This window comes from Armigeres subalbatus, unplaced genomic scaffold (genome assembly GCF_024139115.2).
Source record: "Armigeres subalbatus isolate Guangzhou_Male unplaced genomic scaffold, GZ_Asu_2 Contig555, whole genome shotgun sequence".
NCBI lineage: Eukaryota > Metazoa > Arthropoda > Insecta > Diptera > Culicidae > Armigeres > Armigeres subalbatus.
The window spans coordinates 73786-100061 of NW_026943320.1; the positions used below are offsets into that span (position 1 = coordinate 73786).

Consider the following 26276-nt stretch of genomic DNA (forward strand, 5'->3'; position numbering starts at 1 on the left):
CGTTTGAATTAGTATTTGGACATAAAGCAAATTTACCAATTGATTTTCGAAAACGTCAAACCATGAGCCGATTTATAACCTTGAGGAATATTACAACGAATTAAAATTTAAACTGAATATAACAAACAAATTAGCTAGAGACAATTTGCTAGAGCGAAAAGAAAGTAGACAAAAAGTAGTAAACGAGAAAATTAATCCAATAGATCTGAGAATCGGTGACCACATTTATATTACAAACGAAAATCGTAAAAAATTAGACCCATTCTATCTAGGCCCATATATTGTAAAAGAAATCAACAGCCCAAATTGTACTATTGTTAATGAAAACACAAACAAACAAACAGTAATTCATAAAAATAGAATTGTAAAAGCATAAAGAATAAACTCGCAAAAACAAAAAAAAAGAAAAGAGAAAAAAAATCGAAGAATTGCCAAAATTTTGTCAAAAATAAAATAATTTCATTTCACTTCAATTATTTTTTTTTGTAAAAAGGGGAGGTGTCATATACATTGTATTAACGATTGACAAAACTCATAACTTAGCAATTTCACCCCAAGCGTTCGGATTAAATTACTTATTTCAATGCTTGTGCAGAGCAAGCACATCGACTCTCCCATGCTCAATAAATTATATTTGTCACACGGATCAATACCCTCACGTTTAACCAGTGTAAGCAAAATTAAACCACTTTGTATATGCGCAATGACGCGAAAATGTAGCAACACATAGCTTGTAATATAAAACACATTTGGACTCTGTAATAAACGTTCTGTTCGTAGTTAGCGTTCTTCGGAACCACATCGTTTTGTGATTAGTGATCCTATCTGCCCAGATTTTGGGTTAGGACACTGTTTTAAAAGAAACTCCCTTTAGGGTCAAGCGCAACGGATTGCGCAGTGTAAAAATCGTGCCACGAACCTGCCAAATTAAGAAGAGGCATGATAAGCCTAAACAACATTTTGTATGTCACTATGGCTCAGTAATTAATATAAGTGGCAGTGTTAGCAAAATGATGAACTTTCGATACGAGGCGAAGCATAAAGGGTTTAAAGATTATGCACGACTAGTGACATCTCGTCAGAACATTTGTTTTACGCTATGTGTTAAAGCAGCACTTCGATTTAGTAATGACTTGTACAAGAAAACATTTTTCCATCATCCTTCCGAAGCCAAGTTAGTACTTTTCAATTTTGAATCAAAGGAATATTTCAGTAATATTTTATCACCATATCCAGTTAAAATTGAAGAAGTAAAATGTACCGACACTATTAAATTAAAAGGCACTGAATTCAAGGTTGGATCGTACGTTACCGTTACAGAAATACTAAGCGTTTCATTATTTGAAATTATCGATATATGGATAACTAAAACCAACAATCCCTACATAGTAGGACAGTTATGGGAAACAGGTGGGTTTGATGATCATTTCCTAGCATATGAAGTCATTGACAAAACGAAGAACTGTAAAATTTTTAGTATTGTTAACGTCGATGGACCACCATTAAATATTCATAATGTAGTAGATAAAATGCTGTTCCGTAAGAAAACGGATTTTCTTTCAATGAATTTGTAATCAGTATAAGCATAATAAATTGTATGAGTGAGAGTATAAATAAGTATATGTAAATATATTGTACAATAAATAGTTGCAGCTAATAAAGTGTAAGTTTTTTAAATTGCTTTCCTCAACGTTTATTATTCCTCCGCTTTTTAATCAAATATCTTGATTTTGTACAATAAATTAAGACATTTGGTTGAAATGTGGCCAAGTAATAAAAGTCAGGAAATGGTATGAGGGCGCTGCCTAGATGGTTCTTCCCCATTCTTCCCATTCTCACATTTGGCTCAGAACTAAAATATATGTTCGTGATACATGAGTATTAATTGATAAAACGCATAAACAATATAATCTGCTTCATAATGATAGTTATAAATATCACACATAAATTTTATTTGCGGTCATATAAAATTCAATAATATCTACACATACAATTTATTTATTCTGGGTCTAATGTTTTCTATGTTTCGCAAACATAATATATATTTGTGAAGGCTAATTGCAAAAAATTATGTGGTTTCCCACATAACAGGTATACGGATAATTTCCTCAGTGTACACAGTTAAATTTGATTACCGAGGTCGGTAAATTTTTACTGGGTTTTTGAACAGCTGACTTTTCTCAGTAATAATCATTAATACCGAGAATCCTGTAAATCATGAAGCCTCAAAACTGTCAATAATCACCGAAAAAATCAGTAAACAATATATCAAACTTACTGACTTTTTCGGTAAATTTATTCTTGTTGTTTTCACTGTTTTACTGAAATACTCAGTAATTATTTTCAACGAAATTGTCGGTAAATATGACAAATCAGTCATTATTTCTAAAAATTTGATTTTTCGTTCTTTCAAAAAAAAAACACAAACAAAATATATTTGGATTTTTTTTTTCAAATACATCTACTCGAGCCACTTTTAGGCGAATTTCACCTTACACATTCAATTCATGATCCATTTTAATTAATATTTGCTCTTCAATTCAGGGTACTGAGAAATTTTTCTCCCGTCGTCGATAATGTGTTGATTTCCAACAAATTTGCCATTATGAAAACGAAAAATTTTGTCACCGTTTTGAACATGCTTCAGCATAGATGGATATGTCCGCAACACCTTGGTTTGTAAATTTTCAAATTTGACCCAGAATTCTGGAGGGTCGGGGTAGAGCTTTTGGAAGTCAAGCTTGAGCTGTTTAAAATGAGATTACTTTAATATGTATTGTTTACGTACGAGTAATTGGGGCTTTGGCAGTTCATTTCAAAAATATATCAGAACATTATGCTCAAAATAGAACTTCGAAAAAGTAAAAACTGCCTAAGCCACCTGTCATTAAATATATTACCAATTGACCATCGAAGCAAGTGGATACCGGAAACTCGAGTAGATATTTGTTAAACTCTCCAGCTTGGCGGACTCGATCTCGATCTTTAAAAGTCTTTACCCACAACTCTGCGCGCGTGACTGACTGACGTGACTCTATATATATTTTTGGTGTGGGGCAGATGAACTTCATTTCGCCAATCTAAAATCAAAACACTTATGAATTAACATTGGCTATTTAAAACGTAAAAATATATATGCGGCTACAATAACCGCTGTGGAGTTTATTTATCTAGAGAAAAAGATCCATTAATTACGTAACTTGGTTATTTTCAAAAACACCTGATTTGCTGATTTGCGAATAAGGTATTCAAGATGATAGTGCAGTCTTCCAGAATGTCTATGGAGCCCTCTTGCATGCTGATGAAACCACAATGCTTGAGGTACATCATTGTTACTTGAACGCAAAATCGGATAAGTTTCGACTAGAGACAATGCTATTAGGTTCTTTTGGAATGCTGATGGACGACTAAAAAAATACATAATTCTAATTAACAATCAATATTCGCAGTCTATATATATATAAGTTACAAATAAGATTGCCCTTTTCACCACTTGGCACCAATAACCAGATGTATCCAGATAACGAGTTACAGCACGGGTAGCATAGGAGGCGCAACATCACAACACCCTCAATTCACAGAGCATAAGCAGATAAGCCGATCAACGGAAGAACGTTGAGAACACGAGACAACATGTTTTCCAAGAAGGCAAAGGACCAGTGCACAGCATAAGAGATAAGTATAAGAAGTGCACGCCCACGCTTCTGAGTTCAACTAACCGGATGCCTACCCGGCACAAGACGACAACGACTTGCTGCATAGATAATGATGTTAGGAGAATAGTAGTGATAACGAAGTGCTAGAGTTAATAAATACGGAACAATAAAGAGAATTCATTCATTCTGTTGTTAGCCTTGTAACTGGTAGTTTAGTTTTTTAAAAACCTTTTCTTCGTAATCCCTACGAAAACTTATATATATATATATATATATATATATATATATATATATATATATATATATATATATATATATATATATATATATATATATATATATAATTAACATCAATCGCGTCTTTACTCGTACTGAACAGGGGAAGCAAATAATGGAATGTTTGAAGCAAGGCAATATTCGCACAACACGTGCTTGATTTGATTCATAAGCTTCTCATTAGGTCGGATGCCTTGCTTCAAACATTCCATTATTTGCTTCCCCTGTTCAGTACGAGTTAAGACGCGATTGATGTTAATTTCCTAGAAGTACATAAAAGTTGGATCATATTGCAAATCTTATCTCTGAACAAATAATCCCACCTTCTCAAGCCGAATACCATGGTACGGATTTTCGTCAGTAGCATCAGAACAATCGTCATCAGTGTCCTGGTCATCTTCAGTATTTCTTCCTCCGATGTCACCACTTCTTTCATTTTCGTTTTCTAAATCATCCAGTTGCTCTACAATGTATTCTTCAATTGCAGGCCCATTCGAAATATCAGTTTGGATACGTTGAATTGCTTTAATTAATTTGGTCTTCAATCTCAGCCGGGAATAATCGATATCATTCAAGTCCATGAAAGTTTGTACATCATCGATACCTTCAGAAACTAGAACATAACAATTAAGAATTAGTAAACTATCAAAACAATATGAGGGGAATTTATATGCATACTCGATAATAAATATCTGTTCCAAAAATGAATTTCGGGTAGCATTACTTTGATTATGAGAGAATCTATAAAAATTGAAGATTCTTGGAATTTGGAGAATCCCCAATATATTACATTACATTTTTTGAAAGTTAAACTGAACATCATAAACATAAATTCTTTGAATATTTTTGAATATTCGAGGTTCTGGAAAAACACGCTTTACGAACAGTTTTCTCCTTACCACACTCCATAGCACATGATACTAGACGACGCTAACCGCAATGAAGCCCCACAACATCGGGCTATTCTGTTCCATAGTTCAAAATAAAGTTTTTTATTTGGTTCGGCAAACAATGCAGAAACAAGCTAGCACATGCTACATTTAGAATCTCGTCTGGTGCAGACATTTTTAATGGGATTTTGTGGGTTATGGACTATTTTGGGTTGCCACATATGTTATACAAATGGATTGAATGGTGTTCGATTCATAACCCTCACAGTGCATTACTGTGTAAACAGGTATAAGTTACAAAGCTCAAAGTTCAGTAAGATATGTGTAGATTACAAGAAAAAAACATTTACCTTTGCCATTAAAATGTACTTCTGAATTAGTTATAATTGTAAATTGCACTAGTACGCCACTTTTATTTACATCTCACAGCGGTACCTCTAATTTTCAGACCGGTTGCCGACATTGAATTTCGTGCGGGTGATACTTTTCCTCTTTTCCATCTCTGGTTTGCGCCTGATGGTCCGGTAAACCGTCACTGTAGTCCGGGAAATCGTCCAGTGGTTACCTTGATTTTAATCTTGCCTTCATGGAGCTTCAGAATGCCTTCCTTAACCTCGTGGTCATGATTCATTTCGATTGTGGTTCTGTATTCGCGATACGAGAACATATTCTGCGTTGACGATAACGATTCTTTTCATGACTGTACTCCTGCTCATTATCTCACCTATCGTCATATTTCCGGTCGCAACTGTGTCTGTGTCTACTATGATCCTTCAATCAGTCGAAGCCTCCTCCTTCGTTGTCCTCCCCACCAGAGCGCTCATTTCCACCAGAAAAAGTTTCAGCTAGTCCTCCGCCAAGATTACGCAGAAGGTTTATGTTCATACTCCTTAAAACATATCCTATAGGACAGGTTGTATACTGCTCCGCTTTCTACCGGTGACACTTTTGAATCCGTTCTCCGTAGGTTCCAATCCAACTCGGTGGCGGTGTATCTTTGGGTCCTAAAATTGTAATATTCGCTGTTTATTCGGCACTGTTTAATCATTGTAAATAAACCGCACTCACCTCGAGCTACAGAAATGCTTCAACGCCGGTATAGCATTATATAGGTCCTATAGGATTTCTTCTCGCGCGAAAGCTTATATTATAATATAAGGAGGGGCCGGAAGGGCAGAAATGGTATGGTGTCGTGTGGGATAAATTATATGACAGCAAAGTTATGTCCTATTTCCATTAAAAACTGTCACTTTTAGATTGGTTAACAGTAATCCGTCTTCAGCAGGTCTTCAGTGGCTCGAGTAAATACTTGAAACTTCACAAATTTTATGAAAAAGAAAAAAAATGTTACGTTTATCAACAATGTATTTTTTTTTCTACTCGTTTTTGACAGAATCAAGATAAGATACACTGAAGCAAGAAGGTGGACATGAATCAATGCATTAAAAACATTAAAAAGGCTATAATAAAAGCTTCGGAATATAATAAATAAAAAACAATAAATAAAAAAAGAACAACCGAAAAAGTTGATGCTGTGCGGCACGCGAGGGAAAAACAGAAAAACATATGGAACGGTTAACACTCATTTACATTATCAATGAATTGATCAATCAGTTAATCACACATCCACCTAATCACTGAATCATTGGATACCTAAATCACTAAGGGCCAATTTCTTCACTTCCGCTTAACTCTTAAGCGGTGCTTACCCATATGCTTAAACCTGGCTTAAGTCACTCAATCGCCCAAAACGGGTAACAAATTTCAATAAATCACTCATTTACTCAATAGGGTTTCAAAATATCAAAAATTTGTTAACTTCATATTTGATCACTGTGATTATTTTGATTTTATTATTTGTATCGATTATTTTCTGTTGTTCGCTATTCCTTTGAACACTTCTACTAGACGGGTAGGAATGTAAATCGATTGCTTTATCAAAAGTTGTGTAATCGCTTTACGGCAAACAGGACACTGGAACGATTTTGCCTGCATTGCTCTCGTGCAAAAAGGGGAAAAAATGTTCGGCGAAGTATTCTAGTTGTTGCTTTCGATGACAGTCCCCGAAATTCTCGCAATAGTTGACCATGCGACTCCTACGTCTGGCATACCAGCATGGTCGAATCAGGTCGATGGTTTCGGATTCAGTAAGGAACACCTTCGGCATACTTTTCATTTTAAGCTGTTTTACTACGTCACTTCTGAAACATTATTAGCCGTGTCACGACAGGGATCTGAAATATTGAAATAAATATTTATTTGGGAATTATAATATTTTTGTGATGAAATCTCCTTTTCAAGAAAAACTTACCGTAGGAAATTGTTCTCGAAGCACCGAAAGCGTTTCATAATCAGCCTGAAAATCATGTCCCCAACCGGAAAAACAATGAGCTTCATCGATGAGAAATTTGGCCATTCATTCGATAGCACATTTTGAAACCACACCGAGGCAGATAGTTTTTTCCAGAATAGTAGTAGATAGTAGTTTCCGTTCTTTACCGGGATCTCGGCGGCATCTTCAATGCTCCTTATCGGTGAACGCCACGTAAAATGTGCAATTGCCTTGGTTGTTCGTTTGCCGGTCGGATTTCCCGCATTTCATTTACTCTGATCGTAGCCAAAAACATATCAGAGGTAAACAAAAATGAAAATGACAACTGTTGTCAAACTGACGTGGTTCGAATTGAGGGGCTCCTCAATGGTCGAGTGATTGTAATAATTGTAATCCGTCACTCCCCAGGGGTATATAGTGGTGCCCGGAAAAATGGCCACCCCTCCGTCTATGTATTCGTCAATGGTTGTACTCTAATATATGTTTACAGATTTCGTTTCCGCTTCTACGTCCGCTGGCCGACCCTGCCCCACTTCCGTTCACGAATTTCAGTTGATATCGACCTCTGATGACAACGACTATGGAGCTCATTGTAAGTAAGTTGTAAACAGTTGTTCAAAAAGTATTTTTTTTAGGATTCGAAAAGAAATCTTTTTGAGATTTGAAAAGGATTTTTTTTCAGGATTCGTAAAGGAATTCTGTTAGGATTAGGATTATGAAAGCTAACCTTTTGGAAATTCGGAAAGAATCCTTCTACACTGACAAAAAATCAAATCATATCCATTATGTGTGGCACACATAAATTTTGACTATAGCATTTCCCACATAACGGCCATGTGAATTCGCATAGCATATATGTGGAAACACACATAACCATTATTAACTAATAACCTTTATGTGGATTCTCCTATAGCGGGTGGTTATTAACGCACACATAAAATTTATTTGGAAATTTCTGCCAATAAAAATGTGTGGATTTTTATTAGTGTAGCAAAACGAAAGAAATTCTTTTGTTATTTTTCGGGTTCCTTCTGTGATTTTAAACGGAAGTCTCCTGCAATTCTGAACGGAATCCCTTGCGATCTGAGCCAAATTTTCTTCATTTCCGTACGGATTCCTTCTACGATTCCGAAAAGTAAGCAGCTGGGAATCCATAAGGGATTTGAAAGGGAAACCTTTTAGTATTTTAAACAGAATCCTCTATAGAATACCTATAGGTATTCCGAATCTATTTGAGATTCCGAAATAAATTCTTTGTGATTATAAAAGAAATGTTTCTGAAACCTGGGAAATCATCTGGGGATTCTAAATGGAATCCGTTTGGGATTTGAAAAGGAATTCTCATAGTTTCTGAAAGTAATTCTTTTGGATTCAAAACGGCATGGGAAATCGAAAAGGATCTTTTGGGATACTGAAAGAAATTTTAGAATTAAAAAAATTGTCATTTAGAAATAAAATCTTTTACAATTCTGTCCACGTTAAATTTCGGACCCCCTTCTTATAATGCGATTTTTAAAAAGTTTCACAAACTAGTGAGACGATCAATTTACTTGACCGCTGAATCTTTCTGCATTATGTAATGCTTTCAGCATGCTTTAAACGCGCTCAAATTGATAAAATGACGACAAATCAATTGGACATTACCTAAGTGTCCGAAATTAAACGTGGACAGGCTTTAAATGTATATAGGGTCGGTGATAGGCTAAACGACACTAAACACCTATTGCGCTGAGGAACATGCGACACTTTTTGTGATTAATAAAGGAAGGATAGCTAAATATGGTAGTATTTCGTTGGTTTTTTAGTCGATTTGGTAGAACTCCGTTCGTACAACAATACACCCAGTTATTTTTTTACACGGTTGAGTTTTAGTCGATTATGAACTTGAGCGGCAATGAAACTATGAATTCACCCCACGAAAAAATGTACAAAAAATCAAATAAAATTCAGGTGGTATTTCGAAAGCTGAGAAAGTTTAGGTTAATTAATAAATACCAACCGTGTAAAAAAAATTGGGTGTATACAATTAGGACTAGATAGAAAGCAGCTTCGAAAGTTCGTGTTTTCTATGAGCCGTCACTTATTTTATGTAATCCTGTGTTCAAACAATTCCAATATACGAGCTAGGACAAATTGTTGGCGTAATCTTTTGTTTTGGAAATTGTGGCACTAATTTGACGAAAGTAGTTTTTATGACGTTATCGAATAAACTAATAAAATGCATCAGCAGTGTAAAATTAGAATTTGAATTCAGATACATACTTGAATACTTGAAAATTCTAGTAGTTGAATGATAGTAAATAAATTAAAAGAATTTGGTAAATCTGGATGAACGTAACAACTGGAATAAATAAATGGACTATAGCAATTAGGACTTAAAGTAAATTGATCTAATCCTCACATTGAATAGCTGAATTGAATAGCTTTGTGAATTAATTTGGTTTGCCAAACTTAAACGGGTCCTTTTTTCTCCTCGTTAACAAGTTTGGAGTTCATTTCAAATGACTTGCTCAATTCACTTATATTCACTATATAACACTAAATGAACGAAAGCCTTTGTTTATATCACTTTAATAAAAGGAAGGTTGAACACGTTCAATATTTGGCATACCAAATTACAAGTAACTGTGTTGGTCAATTTACGAGTCTACTACGAACGGCAAAAGGCCAAAAACACATGACCGAATCAACAAACAACAAGGTGGAAGTTTCGGAAACACTGATCTGGCATATAGCCATAGCAGCTAGCCCTCAACAATAGGATCTACAAATGTCAGATCCGAAGCAGAAAGAAGAAGAAGAAGAAGAAGAAGAAACACTGATCTAGGTGGTTTGTGATTGCACGAGTTAATAGCTAGAATATCAGGAGTTATATGCGATCAGAGGCAGTATAATTACATCCAAACGACCATCAAAAGAATGAAATCGAAAAACTCTCGTCATTTTACCTACTCTCCACGGAATTGATTCGAATGCTCCTGATCGACGCCATTCATCATTGTCCCCGTTGTGCGATGGGCCATCACGATGAAAACCGCCACGGAAACCACCACGTCCGCGGAACGGTCTTCCACCATAGCCGTACGATGAATTTTCCTCGTATGATACACCGCCTTCCGGATATTCGTAGTCGGGGCCGCGATGATACTCACCGCCTTCCTCAAAACCTCCACTGCGCTTTGAGAACGATGGTGTTGTTCCGTTCCGTTATACGAATACGACGATCCGGTGCCCCTAACGGGAATCCACGCATTTCCTTCACAGCAGCCGTAGCAGCATCAATAGAATCGTACATAATGTAGGCCTGGGTGTCCCCTTTGTTATTTTCTTTCTTTGTGATGGCACCAAAACGGTCGAACTCACGCTCCAACTGAGTAACCGAAGTCCATGCGCCAAGACCACCAACCCAAATTCTGGTCATCGGAGTAGCTTTACCGTATCCTATCTTGCACTGGAACTTGCCAATGTACTGACCGGACAACTCAACCTTAGCTCGGTGAGTTTGTCCAACGTTTGGTAACGAACAAAGCATTTCCAGTTCCTGCCGAAACGAACCGAAACGACGTCGCAAGGTGAGGAGAAAAACAAACAGACAAACTGTCAAAACGTCAAGAGGGTAAGTCAGCGCTCGTAAAATATTTATGTAATTCGTCACCCACGAGGGTATTTTCTTCAAAATGAAGAAGAAGACATGGTGCCCGATTTTCTGATGGCTTTGTACCGACATTTCGGTCTATGTATTCGTCAATGGTATGGTCTCGCTTTATAACCGCGCAACGAACCGCTTGGCTAAAGAGGGTATTAATTAACGTTAATTAAAATTGTTTTTAAATTTAATGCAATTGTTATAGTTTGTTTTTCAACTTATTTCTTCATCTTCATTAAATCTTAACCTAATTTGAAATTTTGTAGGGGCAATCATTCAATTTTTTAAGAGATGAGCCAATCTAGGGGTTTAAAATTTCTTTAATAAAGGCAAAAAAACCTCCAATTTCAAATATTTTATGTTTTTTTTTTCAAATACTAACAGACGACTTGAGCTATATTGCTCGTGATGACCGTCCGCTCATCATTGGGCATTGACCATCCGCTCATCATTGGACATTGGAAGATTGCTCTACTTGTACTACTTGAAGAACTTTTCGTACAACTATATGGTCTTCTCCGGTAGTCGAATCTGTAGGACAGCGTACATTACATTATGCACTGGATTACACGAGAATCAATCGATCGATTGTTTTTACGCGCCAGCACCTGGGGTTGCTGTGGTTGCCGATGACCAATATCCGCAGCTCACATGTCTTCTTGGCGTCGTTCAGTAGACGCTACAACTCGGAAATGCCCAGTTCACAATGTTAGAACCCTCTAAATAGTAGAACAAGTGGCCATCTCGAACACGGTTTATGATGATCCAATATGTAGGTTACTAATGGGTAGGGATCATTGCACCGGGAATTTTGCCGTCGATTAGATACCTGGGTAGATATGAACACTATGATGCTACCGGACGCATTGGCCGAAAGGATGATTTTGTGGTCCAACGGGACTCCACCGTATCGGTCCTGAATGAACTGAACAATGTGTTTCTGAATGATTTCGACTTCGTTCGCACAGCGGTGTATGAAGTATGAACCGAAAGAGTAACTCTTGCAACTGGACAAATGATCGCGGGCGCGTTGCTTGGTATCCTGCGGAATAGAATAATTATGAGCTAACATATTGAAAACCTAACAAAAGAGTATAATCGGTATACATGTCTCATGGCGGTGAAAATCGCCGATGTTGGGTCGGATCATTTCCTTTAAAAATTCCTTCTCCAGTTTGTTCTCAAAAAATCTTAGCATCTGTCCGGACATCCGCATAACAGGTTCTGACGACGTCGCCGCTATTTGGGGCGACAATTGTTTGTTCCGTTGATTATACCCCTTGGTATTGCGGCTCCAATCTAAACCGACGGCAGATTATACTGCCGCGATTCGCATAAGAATCCCATGTCGATTTTTGACGATTTTGATTTTGTTCTAGAAATTTGAAAATTAAAACCCACTTGTCCAATCTTGCTATTTATTCGCATAACAGTCACATTCCAGAGTTTGATACATTCTCGCACAAAACATCAATGTAATTACAATCCATTTAATAGTTCCATAGCAACACAGCAAAAAAAGTTGTTGAATATTACATCGAAATCGCTGCAACCAACTGAATCCATCGGTTATTGAATATTACACAGCACGATGTACTCGAGAGCTTGCTGTGTAATAAACAGGAGCGATGTAATTTCTTTCGACGTAATAAATAAAACGACGTAACTAAAGCGATGTAGATGAGTGTGACGTAAACAGCAAGCTATGCATGGAAAGAAATGTGAATTCAATTATTTTGGTGAACATTAACATAAGATGCTATTTTCAGTTTTTAAATCATGATTTTTTTTATTTTTCGAATTTGCTCATATATTTTTTTTTCACAGGACTCGAACAAAGAAAATTTACTTTATCCTAATCTGTAGGGTTATTTCCCTAATTATTTCCATACGGCTAATTGTACCCTTCAGCGCCTTCAGCAGATTAGAATGTTTCACTTTATTATAAGTGAACATCAAGCACAGCTGGCTAAAGTTCCTCTTCACAGTTCCACATATTCTCCATCAGGTTCTTTTGCCGGTGGTTGTTCGCCGACTGGAAGCCTAGACAGGGGTTCTTATGAGCAGCTGCTATAAGCCCGTTTAATGCCCATACGCAGCTATAATGACAAAATCAGCCAGGGGCATCGTGAACAGGATCCGCTGATCCAGTTAACTGGTGCGGCGACATGTATGTAGCTTCTCCATTGAAACTCGCAGGCCAGAGACGAATTTCTATGTTGCACCTTTGAATGTACACAACCGAGCGACACGGAAATCGGTGATCTATGAAGACTTTAGATGCTGAAAAAGAGAAAAACAAATCACGTTCAGCGGGGCTGGTGAGGAGCGATGATATTTATGAAATAGGTATACTTCTGGGATTCCAATTGATTCCAATTCCATCCGTTGGATATCCCGGAGAGAATCATTCGGGGATTCCGTAAGTCCATAGGTGATATCGAAGATAACCCTTCGGGGATTCCGAAGGGAATCCTTCGAAGATTCCGGGGGGAATCCTTCGTGTCTTTCGGGAGTAATTCTTCGGGGGTTCTAAAAAAAATCCTCTGAAAATTGCCCGAATATTACGTAGGGTTTCACTCTGATTTCTTCATGGATTCAATTCCAATCCATCGAGGATTTTTAAAGAACTGCTTCGAAATTCCTATGGAACTTCTTCTGGAATATCGAATGAACTCCTTTGAAGATGAGCTGCTTCGGGGATTCCGAAAGAATTTCTTCGGAAATTTCGAAGGAACTTCTTCAAGACATCCAAAGGAGCTTCTTCAGAGATTCCAAAAGCACCCGGGTTGCCATCAAAAAGGAATCCTCCAGGGATCCCAAAGGAACTTTTTCGGAAATTACGAAGGGATTCCTTCAAGGATTCCAAAGGAACTCCTTCGAGAATTTTGGAAGAATTACGAAGGAACTCCTTAGGGGATTCCGGAAGAACTTGTTCGGAATTCCAAAAAAACTCCTTAGAGGATTCAGAATGAACTTATTCGGGAATTTCGAAGGAACACCTTCCGAAGGATTAAAAAAAACACATTAATAAAGTTAAAAAAAAACCTTCCGAAGGAACTTCTTTGAGAATCCCAAATGAACTCCTGAACTCCTTCGAAGATTTTAAAAGAATTTCTTCCATGGAACAACTTGGGAGATTCTGGAATAATTATTTCGGAGATCGGAAGGAACTCCTTAGGGGATACTGGGGCAACTTCATCGGGGATTCAAAAGAATCTCCGTCAGGATTTTCGAAATGAAACCTCCCTAAATTCAGTAGGGATTTCAAAAGGAATCCTTTGAGAATTTCAAAAGAAATCCTCCGGGGATTCCGTAGGGGTTTACTCCGAAATCCCGGAGGATTTCCTCTGCAGTCTTATGTGGGTTCCTTCCGTCATTTCCGGCTTTCGGGAGAACTCCATTGGAATCCCGAAAGAATTCCTTGGGGTGTTCTGAAGAAATCCAGTGATTCCGATAGAAGTTCTTCTGGGATCAGAAAAAATATTTTAAGGTCTTTTTAGCGGAATGTATTCAACTGTCTAAGACGAGTTAAGTAACTCCATTTAATTCCAAGCAATTCCTTTGAAACCCCCGAAAAAATTCCTTCGGAATCCCCGAGAGATTTCGGAGGGAATCCTCGATATTCAGGAAAATTCTACAGAATATTCGAGGGTTCCTTTTGGAAGCATCAGATGGTTTCCTTAGGAATCCTCGAAGAGGAGCTCTTTTGGAATCCCAAAAGAAGTTCCTTCAGAATACCCTAAAGAGTTCTTCTAGAATCTTCTAGGAAATTCTTCCAGAATCCCCTAAGTAGTTCCTTCGGTATTCCGAAGAAGTTCTTCCTCAAGAAGCATAGATCGACCAAAAATGGTCTCATATAAGCTGCATCAATCTTTTTGGAACATATATACTGCAAGGATCCAAAATCGTCGAAGTAGTTCATTTGGAATCCCCGAATAAGTTCGCTTTGAATCCCCAAAGAAGTTCCATCGTAATTCCGAAGCAATTCTTTACGAATCCTCAAAAGATTTCCACTGGAATCCCTGAAGGAGTATCTTCGGAATCCCCGAAAGAGTTCCTATGGAATCCAAGGAGAATTTCAGATGGAATCTGGGATGCGTCTTTAATTCTGAAGGGAATGCTTCTTTGATTCAGAAGGGAGTCGCTGAGGAAATGTCTCCTTGGATTCCAAAGGGAATCTACTGAAGATACTTGAGGAAATCGTTCGGATTTCCGAAAGAACTCCTTTGGGGGTTCTGGAGGTACTCCATCGGGGATTCCGAAGGCACACCTTTAAGAATTTTGAAGTAACTCTTACAAGGATTTCGAAGGAACTCTTCGATATGGGAATCCTGAAAGAGCTCCTTTGGATTCCCCGAAGAAGTTCTTTCGGAATTCCCGAAGTGGTTCTATCGGAATCCCCGAAGAACTTTCCTACAGAATCCCCAAAGGAGTTACTTTAAAACGCCTAAAGGAGTTCTTCTACGGAGGATTTCGGAAGGAATCCTTCGAGGATGGCGAGGGGAATCCTCAGAAGACTGCAAAAAGAATCCTCCGGGGATTACGGAGTGAATCCCTACGAAATATTCGGAGGATTTTTTTTTAATTCCCGAAGGATCTCCTTTGGAATCCCCGCAAAGTGACTTCGAAACCCCCGAAGCCAAGAGGGACGACACTCATCCTATTGCGTTTTATTATATTTCACTTACTTATCACGCTAATCATGAATATGGTGAGATATTTTCGTATAGGGGAACTGTACCGGTTTTGGCCATGCTCCTAATTTGGCCAATTTTGCGAATAACTCCAAAAATAAAGCAATTCGCAAGGGTTTTATTAGTTCCATCAAAAGACATATCCCTCACGCTTCAACATTGCTTTCAACTGATCGATTATTTTGGAAAAATATGTATTTTTCAGGGTTGGCCAAATTAGGCACTAAGTTGGCCAAAACCGGTGCACTTCCCCTACTGAATCACCAACAGAGTTTCTTTGGATTCCTTGAAAGAGTTCCTTCGAAATCCTGAGAGGATTCCAGAGGGTATATTCTCTAGGCATTTCGGAGAGAATTCCTACGTAATCCCCGGAGAATTCACTTAGGAATTTCAAGAGGATTATTTTGGCATTCCCTCGGAATCCCCGAAGGATTCCCTCCGGAATTCCCAAGAGAACTCCTTCGAAATCTCCCTAAGATTCCCTCAGGAACACCCTTAGAGATTACCTTCGGTATCCCCGATGGATTCTGTCGGAAGTTCCTGGAAGGATTTCTTTCGGATTTCCCCAAGGTGTCCCTCTGGAATACCCGAAGGATTCTCTCCGGAATCCATGATGGATTCACTCTCTTGCAAAGATCTCGAACCATTTGGTGGAATCCTTGAAAGACATCCTTTGGAATCCTTGCAGGGATTCCTTTGAAATCGTTGTAGGAGTTCCTTCAAAATCCTCCCGTGCCTTTAAAATCCTCTAAGGAGACCGATTTTTCCGAAGGTTTCAAAGAAAAATTCCCCTTCTGAATCTCCGGAGGATTCCTCTTGGATTCCCTTGTTAAATCCCTTACATCCCTAAAGAATTTCCATCGGGGATTCGTTTGGAAATCCCTCGGAGATTCCACAAGAAAATCATGGGAGAACCCGGAGTGAATCCATCATGGATTCTGGAGGGAATCCTTCGGGTATTCCAGAGGGACACCTTGGGGAAATCCGAAAGAAATCCTTCCAGGAACTTCCGACAGAATCCATCGGGGATACCGAAGGTAATCTCTTAGGGTGTTCCGGAGGGAATCTTTCGGGGATTCCGAAGGAGTTCTCTTAGGAATTCCGGAGGGAATCTTTCGGGGATTCCGAGGGATTGCCAAAATAATCCTCTGGAAATTCCTAAGTGAATTCTCCGGGGATTACGTAGGAATTCTCTCCGAAATGCCTAGAGAATACCCTCTGGAATCCTCCCTAGATTTCGAAGGAACTCTTTAAAGGATTCCAAAGAAACTCTGTTGGTGATTCAGTATACGAAAATATCTCACCATAATCATAATTAGCGTGATAAGTAAGTGCAATATAATAAAACGCCATCGGATGAGTGTCGTCCCTCTTGGCTTCGGGGGTTTCGAAGTCACTTTGCGGGGATTCCAAAGGAGATCCTTCGGCAATTAAAAAAAAATCCTCCGAATATTTCGTAGGGATTCACTCCGTAATCCCCGGAGGATTCTCTTTGCAGTCTTCTGAGGGTTCCCCTCGCCATCCTCGCAGGATTCCTTCCGAAATCCTCCGTAGATACTGGAAGAACTTCTTTGGAATTCCAGAAAAACTTAGGCGTTCTAAAGTAACTCCTTTGGGGATTCTGTAGGAAAGTTCTTCGGGGATTCCGATAGAACCACTTCGGGAATTCCGTAAGAACTTCTTCGGGGAAGCCAAAGGAGCTCTTTCAGGTATCCCATATCGAAGAGTTCCTTCGAAATCCTTGTAAGAGATACTTCAATATTCTTAAAGGTGTTCCTTCGGAATCCCCGATGGAGTACCTCCAGAACCCCCAAAGGAGTACTTTCGGAAATCCGAACGATTTCCTCAAGTATCTTCAGTAGATTCCCTTCGGAATCCAAGGAGACATTTCCTCAGCGACTCCCTTCAGAATTAAAGACGCATCCCAGATTCCATCTGAAATTCTCCTTGGATTCCATAGGAACTCTTTCGGGGATTCCAAAGAAACTCTTTTGGGGATTCCGAAGATACTCCTTCAGGGATTCCAGTGGAAATCTTTTGAGGATTCGTAAAGAATTGCTTCGGAATTACGATGGAACTTCTTTGGGGATTCAAAGCGAACTTATTCGGGGATTCCAAATGAACTACTTCGACGATTTTGGATCCTTGCAGTATATATGTTCCAAAAAGATTGATGCAGCTTATATGAGACCATTTTTGGTCGATCTATGCTTCTTGAGGAAGAACTTCTTCGGAATACCGAAGGAACTACTTAGGGGATTCTGGAAGAATTTCCTAGAAGATTCTAGAAGAACTCTTTAGGGTATTCTGAAGGAACTTCTTTTGGGATTCCAAAAGAGCTCCTCTTCGAGGATTCCTAAGGAAACCATCTGATGCTTCCAAAAGGAACCCTCGAATATTCTGTAGAATTTTCCTGAATATCGAGGATTCCCTCCGAAATCTCTCGGGGATTCCGAAGGAATTTTTTCGGGGGTTTCAAAGGAATTGCTCCGTGGATTTCAAAACGAATCCTCTGAGAATTCCAAAAGGAATCTGTAGAGATTGTATCAAGACAAAATTTTCAAAACGACTTATCTGCTTTTGTAAACAAAGATTCAAACGACGATTTGACGAATCTGATAGCTCTCCCACGCAAACCAACACCACCAACAGGTAGCGGAATCCTTCACCTACCTATTGATGGTGTTGGTTTGCGTGGGAAAGCTATCAGATTCGTCAAATCGTCGTTTGAGTCTTTGTTCACAAAAGCAGATAAGTCGTTTTGAGAATTTTGTCTTGGTATGATGTAGAGCAAAAATGTATGCAGCTCATTTCGAAAGTTGGTCTGAATAGATGGAATTAAGTATTCTTATTTGAGCGTGTATGCAGAGTGAATACGAATCAAGTCAGTTTTGAAACGGTTGCGCTGAAGGACGGACGTAAAGTCACGACAGAATCCTCCGAGGATTCCATAGCGACTAACTTTAGATTCCGAAAGAGCTCCTTTGGGAATTTGGAATTTCCGATGTAACATCTTCGGGGATTCCAAAGGAGCTCCTTCGGGTATGCCATAGTTCCAGAGTTCCTTTGGAATCCTTGAAAGAGATCCTTCGGGATCCTCGGAATCTGATGGGTTCCTTCAGAATTCCCGTTGATTTTTTTTTCAGAACCCCCTATGGAGTTCTTTCGGAATACCGAAGGATTTCCTCAGGGAACCTTGGAAGATTCTCTTCCTAATTCGTGAAAGATTCTTTCCAAAATCCCTGGAGGATTACTTACGGAATACCAGGAGGATTCCCTTCGGAATCCCAGAAGGATAGGCTCCGGAATCCCAGAAGGATTCACCCTGGAATTCCCACAGGGCAAGGCATTCCTCCCAGAATCCCTCCGAATTCCTCCGGAACCCTCGAAAAATGACCTGGAATGCCGAAAGCTTTACTTTAGGAATCCCTAAAAGATTTTCCTAGGGATCCTGTAGGATTCCCTCCAGAGTCCCCGAAGGCTACCCCCTAAATCCCTGAAGGATTCTCTCCGGAATCCCGAAGGACTTGTGTCGCGGCCTGCAAGTTAGCTCTTGACAAAAAAAAAGCAACAAATGATTAACAAGATAATACGGACCGACGAAGATCACAGCGACGAAAAGCGATTAGCAATTGGAAGCTCGGTTCGTGGAATGGCAAATCTCTCAACTTCATCAGGAGCACATATATATTCGCCAATGTGCTTTATGACCGTGGATTTGGGATCGAAGCGCTGCATGAGGTTTTATGGAAGGCATCAATGGTGCGAACGTTTAGAGGTAATCATACAATTTACCAGAGGCAAAACACACGAGCTGGAAACTGCTTTTAGAATGATGATCAATGCGAGAATGTGCAGGTTGATGATCAAAGGCCGGCTCTTCAACTTTAGCATAATCAACACAGCCCACACTACGGAAGCACTGATGATGATAAGGCGGCATTCTACGTGTAGGTCGAATATGAGTGCGACAGCTGCCCAAGCCACGACGTCAAAATTATCATAGGAGATTCAAACGCTCAGGTTTGCCAAAAGAAGGAGTTTACACCAATTATTGGTAAGTTCAGCGCCTACCAGTTGACGAACAAAACGGCCCACGCCAACGGATTTCGCCACCTTCAAGCATATGGTCATTCGCAGCATCTCTTTCCAACACAGCCTTCCGTATCGGTACACCTGGAGATCACCAATGCAGACAGAATCACAAATCGACCACATTCTGATTGATGGACAGCACTTCTCTTCGACATTATTGACTATCTGGTGATGGTTAAACTGCGCCCTAAACTATCCGTCATCAACATGGTTCGGTACGCCCCGATACGACTGTTTTTTTTGCTAGGATATACGGAAAACGGCAAACAGATACCTGAGAATGTGCGATACCGATGACCGCCGCTGTACGACCTAGAGGGACTGAAGCAACCTGATGTCGCCACTGCATACGCGCAGCAGTAGCGTTGGCGGAAGAGGGGGCTGATGGGGCTGCTTGAGAACTGCTGGAATACAGTTAAAGCAGCCATTAATACCGCAGCAGAGAACAACGTCGGGTATGTGGGACGAAGTTGCAGGAACGATCGATTCGACGAACAGTGCAGACAGATTCTAGAGTAGAAGGACGCAGTGAGGGCGGTCGCACTCCAGGAAGGAACCCGGCAGAACTTGGATCGTTATAGACGGAAGCGGAGGCAACAGACCCGCCTTTTCCAAGAGAAGAAACGCCGGCCGCCTGGAAGAAGCAGAATGCGAGGAGATGACTGTGCCGTTCTCAAGAAACTGCCAAGTTCTATCATAAGCTCAACGCATCCCGCAAAGGTTTCGTGCCACGAAACGAAATGCTGGGATAAGGGTGGGAGCATCTTGACGGACGAACGTGCGGTGATCGAAAGGTGGAAGAAGTACTACGAGGAACATTTAAATGGCGCTGAGAGTACAGGCAGTGAAAGTCAAGGCAGAGGAGGAGATGACTACGTAAGTTCAGCGGACGATGGAAGCCAACTAGCTCCCACCTTAAGGAAGGGAAGTTCCGTCGTCTGTCACCGTTAGTGAATAAGTTCTTGGTAAGTTGTCAAGCCGGCTTCGTTGGCGGCCGCTCGACAACGGACCAGATCTTTACTGTACGGCAAATCCTTTAAAAATGGCGTGTATACCAGGTCTCAACGCACCATCTGTTCATTGATTTCAAAGCGGCATACGAATGCATCGAAGACAAAGTACATGCTTGTGGCGACAGGGCTCGCCTGGGAAGCAAAGTTACGATAGATGGGGATACTGTTGAGGTAGTCGAGGAATTCGTTTACCTTGGATCCTTGCTAAAAGCTGATAACAATGTTTGTCATGAAATACGAAGGCGCATCATCTGTGGAAGTCGGGCCTATTACGGGTTTCAGAAGAAACTGCGGTCCAAAAAGATTCACCAACGCACCAAATGTGTCATGTACAAGACGCTGATAAGACCGATAGTCCTCTACGGACATGAAACATGGATAATGCTCGAGGAGAACTTCCAAGCAATCGGAGTATTCAAGAGATGGGTGCTTAGGACCATCTTAGACCATCTTGTGCAAGAAGACGATATACGGTGGCGAAGAATGAACCACGAGCTCAGCTCTACGGCGAACCCAGTATCCAGAAGCCGGAAGGGTACGATGGGCAGGGCATGTTGCAAGAATGCCGAACAAAAATCCGGCAAAGATGGTGTTTGCTTCCAATTCGGCAGGTACGAGACGGCGTGGAGTGCAGTGAGCGAGGTGGGCTGACCAAGTACACAACGACTTAGCGAGCGTGAGCGCATTCGAGGATGGAGAGATGTGGCCTCGGTGTATTGTGGCGTCAAATTGTGAATTCAGTGTTATTTGTTTAGCTGCAAACTAAATAAATGAATGAACTGGTAAGCAATGGTAGTTTGAGAAACACACAGCAGTTCTAGTTACTGAACAACTTCTCAAGATTAAAATTGTCTTGTAGATAGAGCTAAACCTCGGGTTTGGTGTTTTACTGGTGATATTCTAGAAGCATCCCAAGTAACCACCAAGCATTAATTAATGCATGTAATCAATCACAGATCAGCATGTTAAATGCTAACTGCATTAGATCAGTTTTACCGATGTAAAGATGCATTTATTCATCGTCTGTCAAGCAACGATACACTAGTTCAGCGTTACGAATGCAGAAATGCATTACTACCTGCATTATTACTGCATGTTTTATTTCAACATGTCAAAGTAATGAAGCATTATTTCAATCGTAAAAGGGCCTTTTTCCACTTTAAGTCAACTTTAATGGCTGTATTATTTGCAAGCATATATAGCTCCATGGTTACTTGGGATGACAAGGATATGGCTATTACTGTTCTGTTTTATCAATAAAGAATTGATTTCTTATTTATAAGGGGCGCGCATTCAATAAGATTGCTCTCTGTGAAGGGTCTAAACAGCGAGACCTTGTCATGTACTCTTGGGAAAATAAAACAAGAACTGTAAACGGTACTGCATTGCTTATCAATAGTAAGGGATAGTGATGAACTTTGTTAACACCTCAAAAATCACTCTAATAAAGCTATATAAAAAAGTAAGGGCTCGTACACTTATTACTTAAGCACTTATGGGGGAAGGGGGTCTGTCGTTTTCTTATGCACCATATAAAAAAACATGTATGAAAAAAATCTTACATGTGGGGAGGGAGGATTCGAAAATCCCAGAAAATTGCTTACGCAATAAGTGTACGATCCCTAATGGAGTAGTTCGACATGCTCTTAAACATGAAAAGTACGGAAAATTCTACAATAGATCTAATAACTAGTCGCAGCGACACACCGAAACAGGAAAAGAGAAGAAACGCTGCCTTGAAGAAACAGAGATGGAACAGCTGTGCCGTTCTCAAGAAACACGCAAGTTATCCCAGAAGCTCAACGCATTCCGGAAAGGCTGCGGTGAAGGCAGCACTACGAGGAGTACCTATGTGGCGCTGGGTGTGCTGGCAGTGATACATACTGGCAGCGGAAGAGATTACTACTTCGGATGATGGAAGCCAATCGGCCTCCATCAAAGGCGACAAGCAAGAAGACGGTATGTGTGGCGGCAAAGAATGCTAGCCCAACTCTACGACAAAAGGTAGCTAAAGCTGGAAAGGTACGATAGGCAGGACATGTAGCAAGAATGCAAAACAGCAAAGACGGTGTTTGTTTCCGACCCGGAAAGTACAAGGCGGCGAGGAGCGCAGCAAATTAAAGATGTAAGCTGAATTAATTAAAATACATGATGTTTTCAATGGTATTTAAAACTTTCTTCATTGCAACACCACATAGCTCATTGGAAACCTTAATTATTTTTCCCTAAACTAAATTCCATATAACATAAGGACACATTTCCTATTAGAGTTATGTCTTGTATGAATTAAGTCTCTTAAAGCAAAATTTAAGCGTGGTTTCAGCGATGAAATATAGGGACATACCTTTCCGTCTATAGAATGGGTACCTACTGGTCGGTGTCTGATGCCATTATCAGCATAGCTTCAACAAAGCATGTATAAATCTTTCCATCAGTTCATTATATTTCATCAAACCAAGCTCGATATTCAATTTCGTATATGAGCAAATTCAGTTTTGCGCGAAATTAGGAATCACATACAATAATCTCAGATTCATACAGCAAATTTTCGTATATAGCTGCAATATTTGCTATGAACGTTTTCAACTGTGTCAAATCTTAAGAACATGAAAATAGAGAACTTCACGGTACAATATAGAACTTACATGACATCCATTACACATCCTGGTGGCATTAGAAAGATTGCAAATACTACAAATCGGAATGTGATTTACGCAGACCAGATTCTTCATCAGCCCGAATCAAATCCAATCTTGTTGGGAATGTTTACCAAAGAACTGCTTCGGCCGGATTAATTATAGTTCCGAAATGATTCCTTCCAAACGAAACTCTATTCCCGAAGGATACATCTGGGGCGAAGTAAGTCGTAGGTGTTCTCAGGATGGCCAATCCAATTTTTCGACGGACGTTCCAAGGTTACCACACACAAGTCTTGATCGAATCTGTAAGCAAGCATTAAGTACGTAATGTAGTAAAGAATGAAAAGAACAGTCTAAAATCAAATAAAAACCTACCGAAAAAGAAAATTTCCTGAAGTTTACTTCCCAATCAAAACCATAAATTCGGCTTGTCGGAACGCAAAGTTCTAGAGCACCTTAGTTGCTCCAGGGCGTTTTGTTGTCGCTCAGTTTTGCTATTCTGCAATCGGTCTTCCAGTTCGGGCTTGTAGCTCGAAAGTAAAAAAGACACAAACCAGCATTAGATGGCAGTACCAAGAACATTTTTTCCAAGCAGCGCATGATACGACAGTCGTTCAAATTTGGTTTGGCCATTACACGGAGCACAAGAGGGCCCAAGAGGGCCAACAAGTTGCTGCGATCGTCGATAGGGATTTTTTTCCGAATATATGTTACAGTTTTCACTAATATCACAATTTACACTAATAATAATTATATTAATACACATTTTTACTAGGTATTTATAATTGAAAAAATTTAGACGCCGAAATCTCGGACTTCAAAATAAACATGGCGCACCGCTCCACCACCAGAAATTCATCAGTCAGTATGGACAGTGTTGCGAGATTTAATGTTACATTTTCAATGACTGTGATATTGCATCGATTTTGTGTAATATAACACAAAGCATTATAGAATCGATGGGTTGCATTTATTTTGATGTAATTTTAATTGCTATCAGCAACTAATATTACACAGGTGATATGTAATGCGAAACGATGATATAGGTTCTGTGTAATTCGAAGAGGGATGTGATATTACATTGAAACAACGTTATTTTGCATATCAAACTTTTGATTACATCGTGTATTTTAGTACATCGTTGTGATTACGTCGATGCACATTACGTTTTTTTTTGCTGTGTATGTATACAATTGAAGAATATTATGCCAAATTTTTGGAAAGATTGCTGGTTTTATAGATTTATTAGAATTTTTTAATTTCTCCATGTAAAACGAGTTTGAAAAATTCAATGGCATATTTCTCAAGTTGAAGAAAACTGACATGGGACGCTTATGCGAATAGGGGCAGTACAGTTCTCTCTAAACTCATCAGCAACCACTCCAGGATAGCTACTCACTTGAAGAGGAATGACATAATAAACGATGACCTATGCGAATGCGGGAACGGAGCATCAACACCAAACCATTTGGCCTTTACGTGTGTTCAACATGAGACAAATCGACGAGATCTATGGAGGGCAATAACCAACGCAAGAGTTGCTACCGATGTTCAAATTGTATTAAAAACTAAAAATAGATTACTTTATGAAGTACATACTTTCCAATTTTTTTATTATATCAGAAGTAGATTTATAGCTTTTTTGTTCATCTTTTGCCACACATGGCTTAAATATGAAGTAAAACAAGAGGTCAATAAAGTTAAAATAAAAAAATTTTTGTTTTTATTTCTTACCAAAACCTCACATTATTTGTAATTGATTTAAATTTAATTTCAATTTAGTTTTAAATTAACGTCAACTCAATTTCAATTCATTGTATGAGAAAAATTCAAATTATTTAATTGCTCTAAGATTGAGGTAAACACTTACCAATCGTTGCTGCATCAGTTTAACCTAGCACTCAGTGCATGTAAAATTTCCAATGGTCGCAAATGGTTCAAGCATCGTCAACAGTTCTTCTGGGTTCATTGGATGGGGGTTGATCGTCGTCACCTCTCCAACGCAGCATCACGTTTCAGTTCCAGCTGGTGTGTAATTTGATGGTAGCTGTAATGACCAGCATCACTCCGAAGGCAAAGCAAAATTAATAAAATTAAATAAATTGTTAAACAGTCTGGTAGATATCGTCTTCATTCCAATGTCGTAGCTGTTCACTATGGCACTTACCGATACATTTGGATAATGTATAATCTATCATAACTTCCTAGGTACCACCAAAGAAACTCTTACAAAACAGCACCTATTGATCGTCGAATGTTCTCAAGATCCACAGATACTAATGGAGGAACATGATATCCGCACGTAATCCAGGGGACCAAGGCGCAACATCGCTTTTCTTTGTAATTGAAGACCTTGAACATTCCTCCGGACGCGAATAGCACCTGCATAGCTATGAAAAGTAATTCCACGATCGAGTCCATCATGTTCGTTGAGTTCCTTCATCAGAGAATTTATGCGGTAGTTCCGCTATTGAATCTAAAAGAAAAATAACATTTTGTAAACAAAACTCAATTTCGAAAAAAAATACGAGGAAGGCAAAAAAATACATGCAATGTCAACATCCATAGTCCTTTTTGTTTTTTTCCACCAATTCTGCTTCGAAATTAGTATTTATTACCACCCATAAAACATCCTACCGACTTTTCCCCGACTTAGTCGGTTTTCGTCGGTCGGATCGGCCTACTTTGTAGCCGACTAATCGGTTGTTTGTTGCACAGACGCTTATGGGAGCTTAACAGGGCGTTTAGCGATTAAACAATACATTAAATCGGCCTACCAAATCAATAGATTTGAACCAATTTAGTTGATTGATTAGTCGGTAAACGTAGTATAGCACAAAATACAACTAAACCGACGACGAAATCGACCTACGAAAATCTGAAGTATCGCATGATTAATTAGCTGATTCAATTAAATAATAAAGTATAACCGACGAAATCGGCTGATGAAAAGCAAGAAAATAGCTCGATTGGTAGTTGTATTCTAATGAATAGCAGACGATTCCCGATGAAATCGGTTGTTTTTGTTCTAC

At 39.3% G+C, this 26276-nt stretch overlaps 1 protein-coding gene and 3 long non-coding RNA genes across 9 annotated transcripts in view; 2 read left to right on the forward strand and 2 right to left on the reverse strand.

Moving 5' to 3' along the window:
• The window catches only part of LOC134204370 (uncharacterized), a 56217-nt gene that overhangs the window by 29528 nt on the left and 413 nt on the right, over window positions 1–26276 (forward strand). Inside the window, exon 3 of one of the 4 annotated variants that reach the window (XR_009977851.1) lies at window positions 25510–25639. The exons of 1 other annotated variant lie outside the window; for it this stretch is intronic. The gene's annotated coding sequence lies outside the window, so the exon portion shown is untranslated. Of the gene's footprint in view, window positions 1–7644; window positions 7881–24552; window positions 24662–25509; window positions 25640–26276 lie in introns of those variants that run through there. 2 more of the 4 variants (XR_009977853.1, XR_009977855.1) reach the window with 2 other exon arrangements.
• Window positions 2560–6525, reverse strand: LOC134204378 (uncharacterized). Of its 2 annotated transcripts, XR_009977860.1 has the most exons (5): window positions 5891–6525; window positions 5173–5826; window positions 4256–4545; window positions 2901–3407; window positions 2560–2746 (listed from the first exon to the last, which is right to left on the reverse strand). It is a non-coding gene; the product is annotated as an uncharacterized LOC134204378 (long non-coding RNA). The 2 variants fall into 2 exon arrangements; XR_009977861.1 differs by lacking the exons at window positions 2560–2746; window positions 2901–3407 and adding an exon at window positions 4096–4195.
• LOC134204379 (uncharacterized) lies at window positions 4159–4640 on the forward strand. The gene is made up of 2 exons (XR_009977862.1): window positions 4159–4276; window positions 4420–4640. It is a non-coding gene; the product is annotated as an uncharacterized LOC134204379 (long non-coding RNA).
• Window positions 12244–25864, reverse strand: LOC134204372 (uncharacterized). 2 transcript variants are annotated; one of them, XR_009977857.1, is made up of 6 exons: window positions 25792–25864; window positions 25412–25720; window positions 25115–25309; window positions 23620–24812; window positions 23251–23547; window positions 12259–13083 (listed from the first exon to the last, which is right to left on the reverse strand). It is a non-coding gene; the product is annotated as an uncharacterized LOC134204372 (long non-coding RNA). The 2 variants fall into 2 exon arrangements; XR_009977856.1 differs by lacking the exons at window positions 25412–25720; window positions 25792–25864 and having other exon boundaries at window positions 12244–13083; window positions 25115–25403.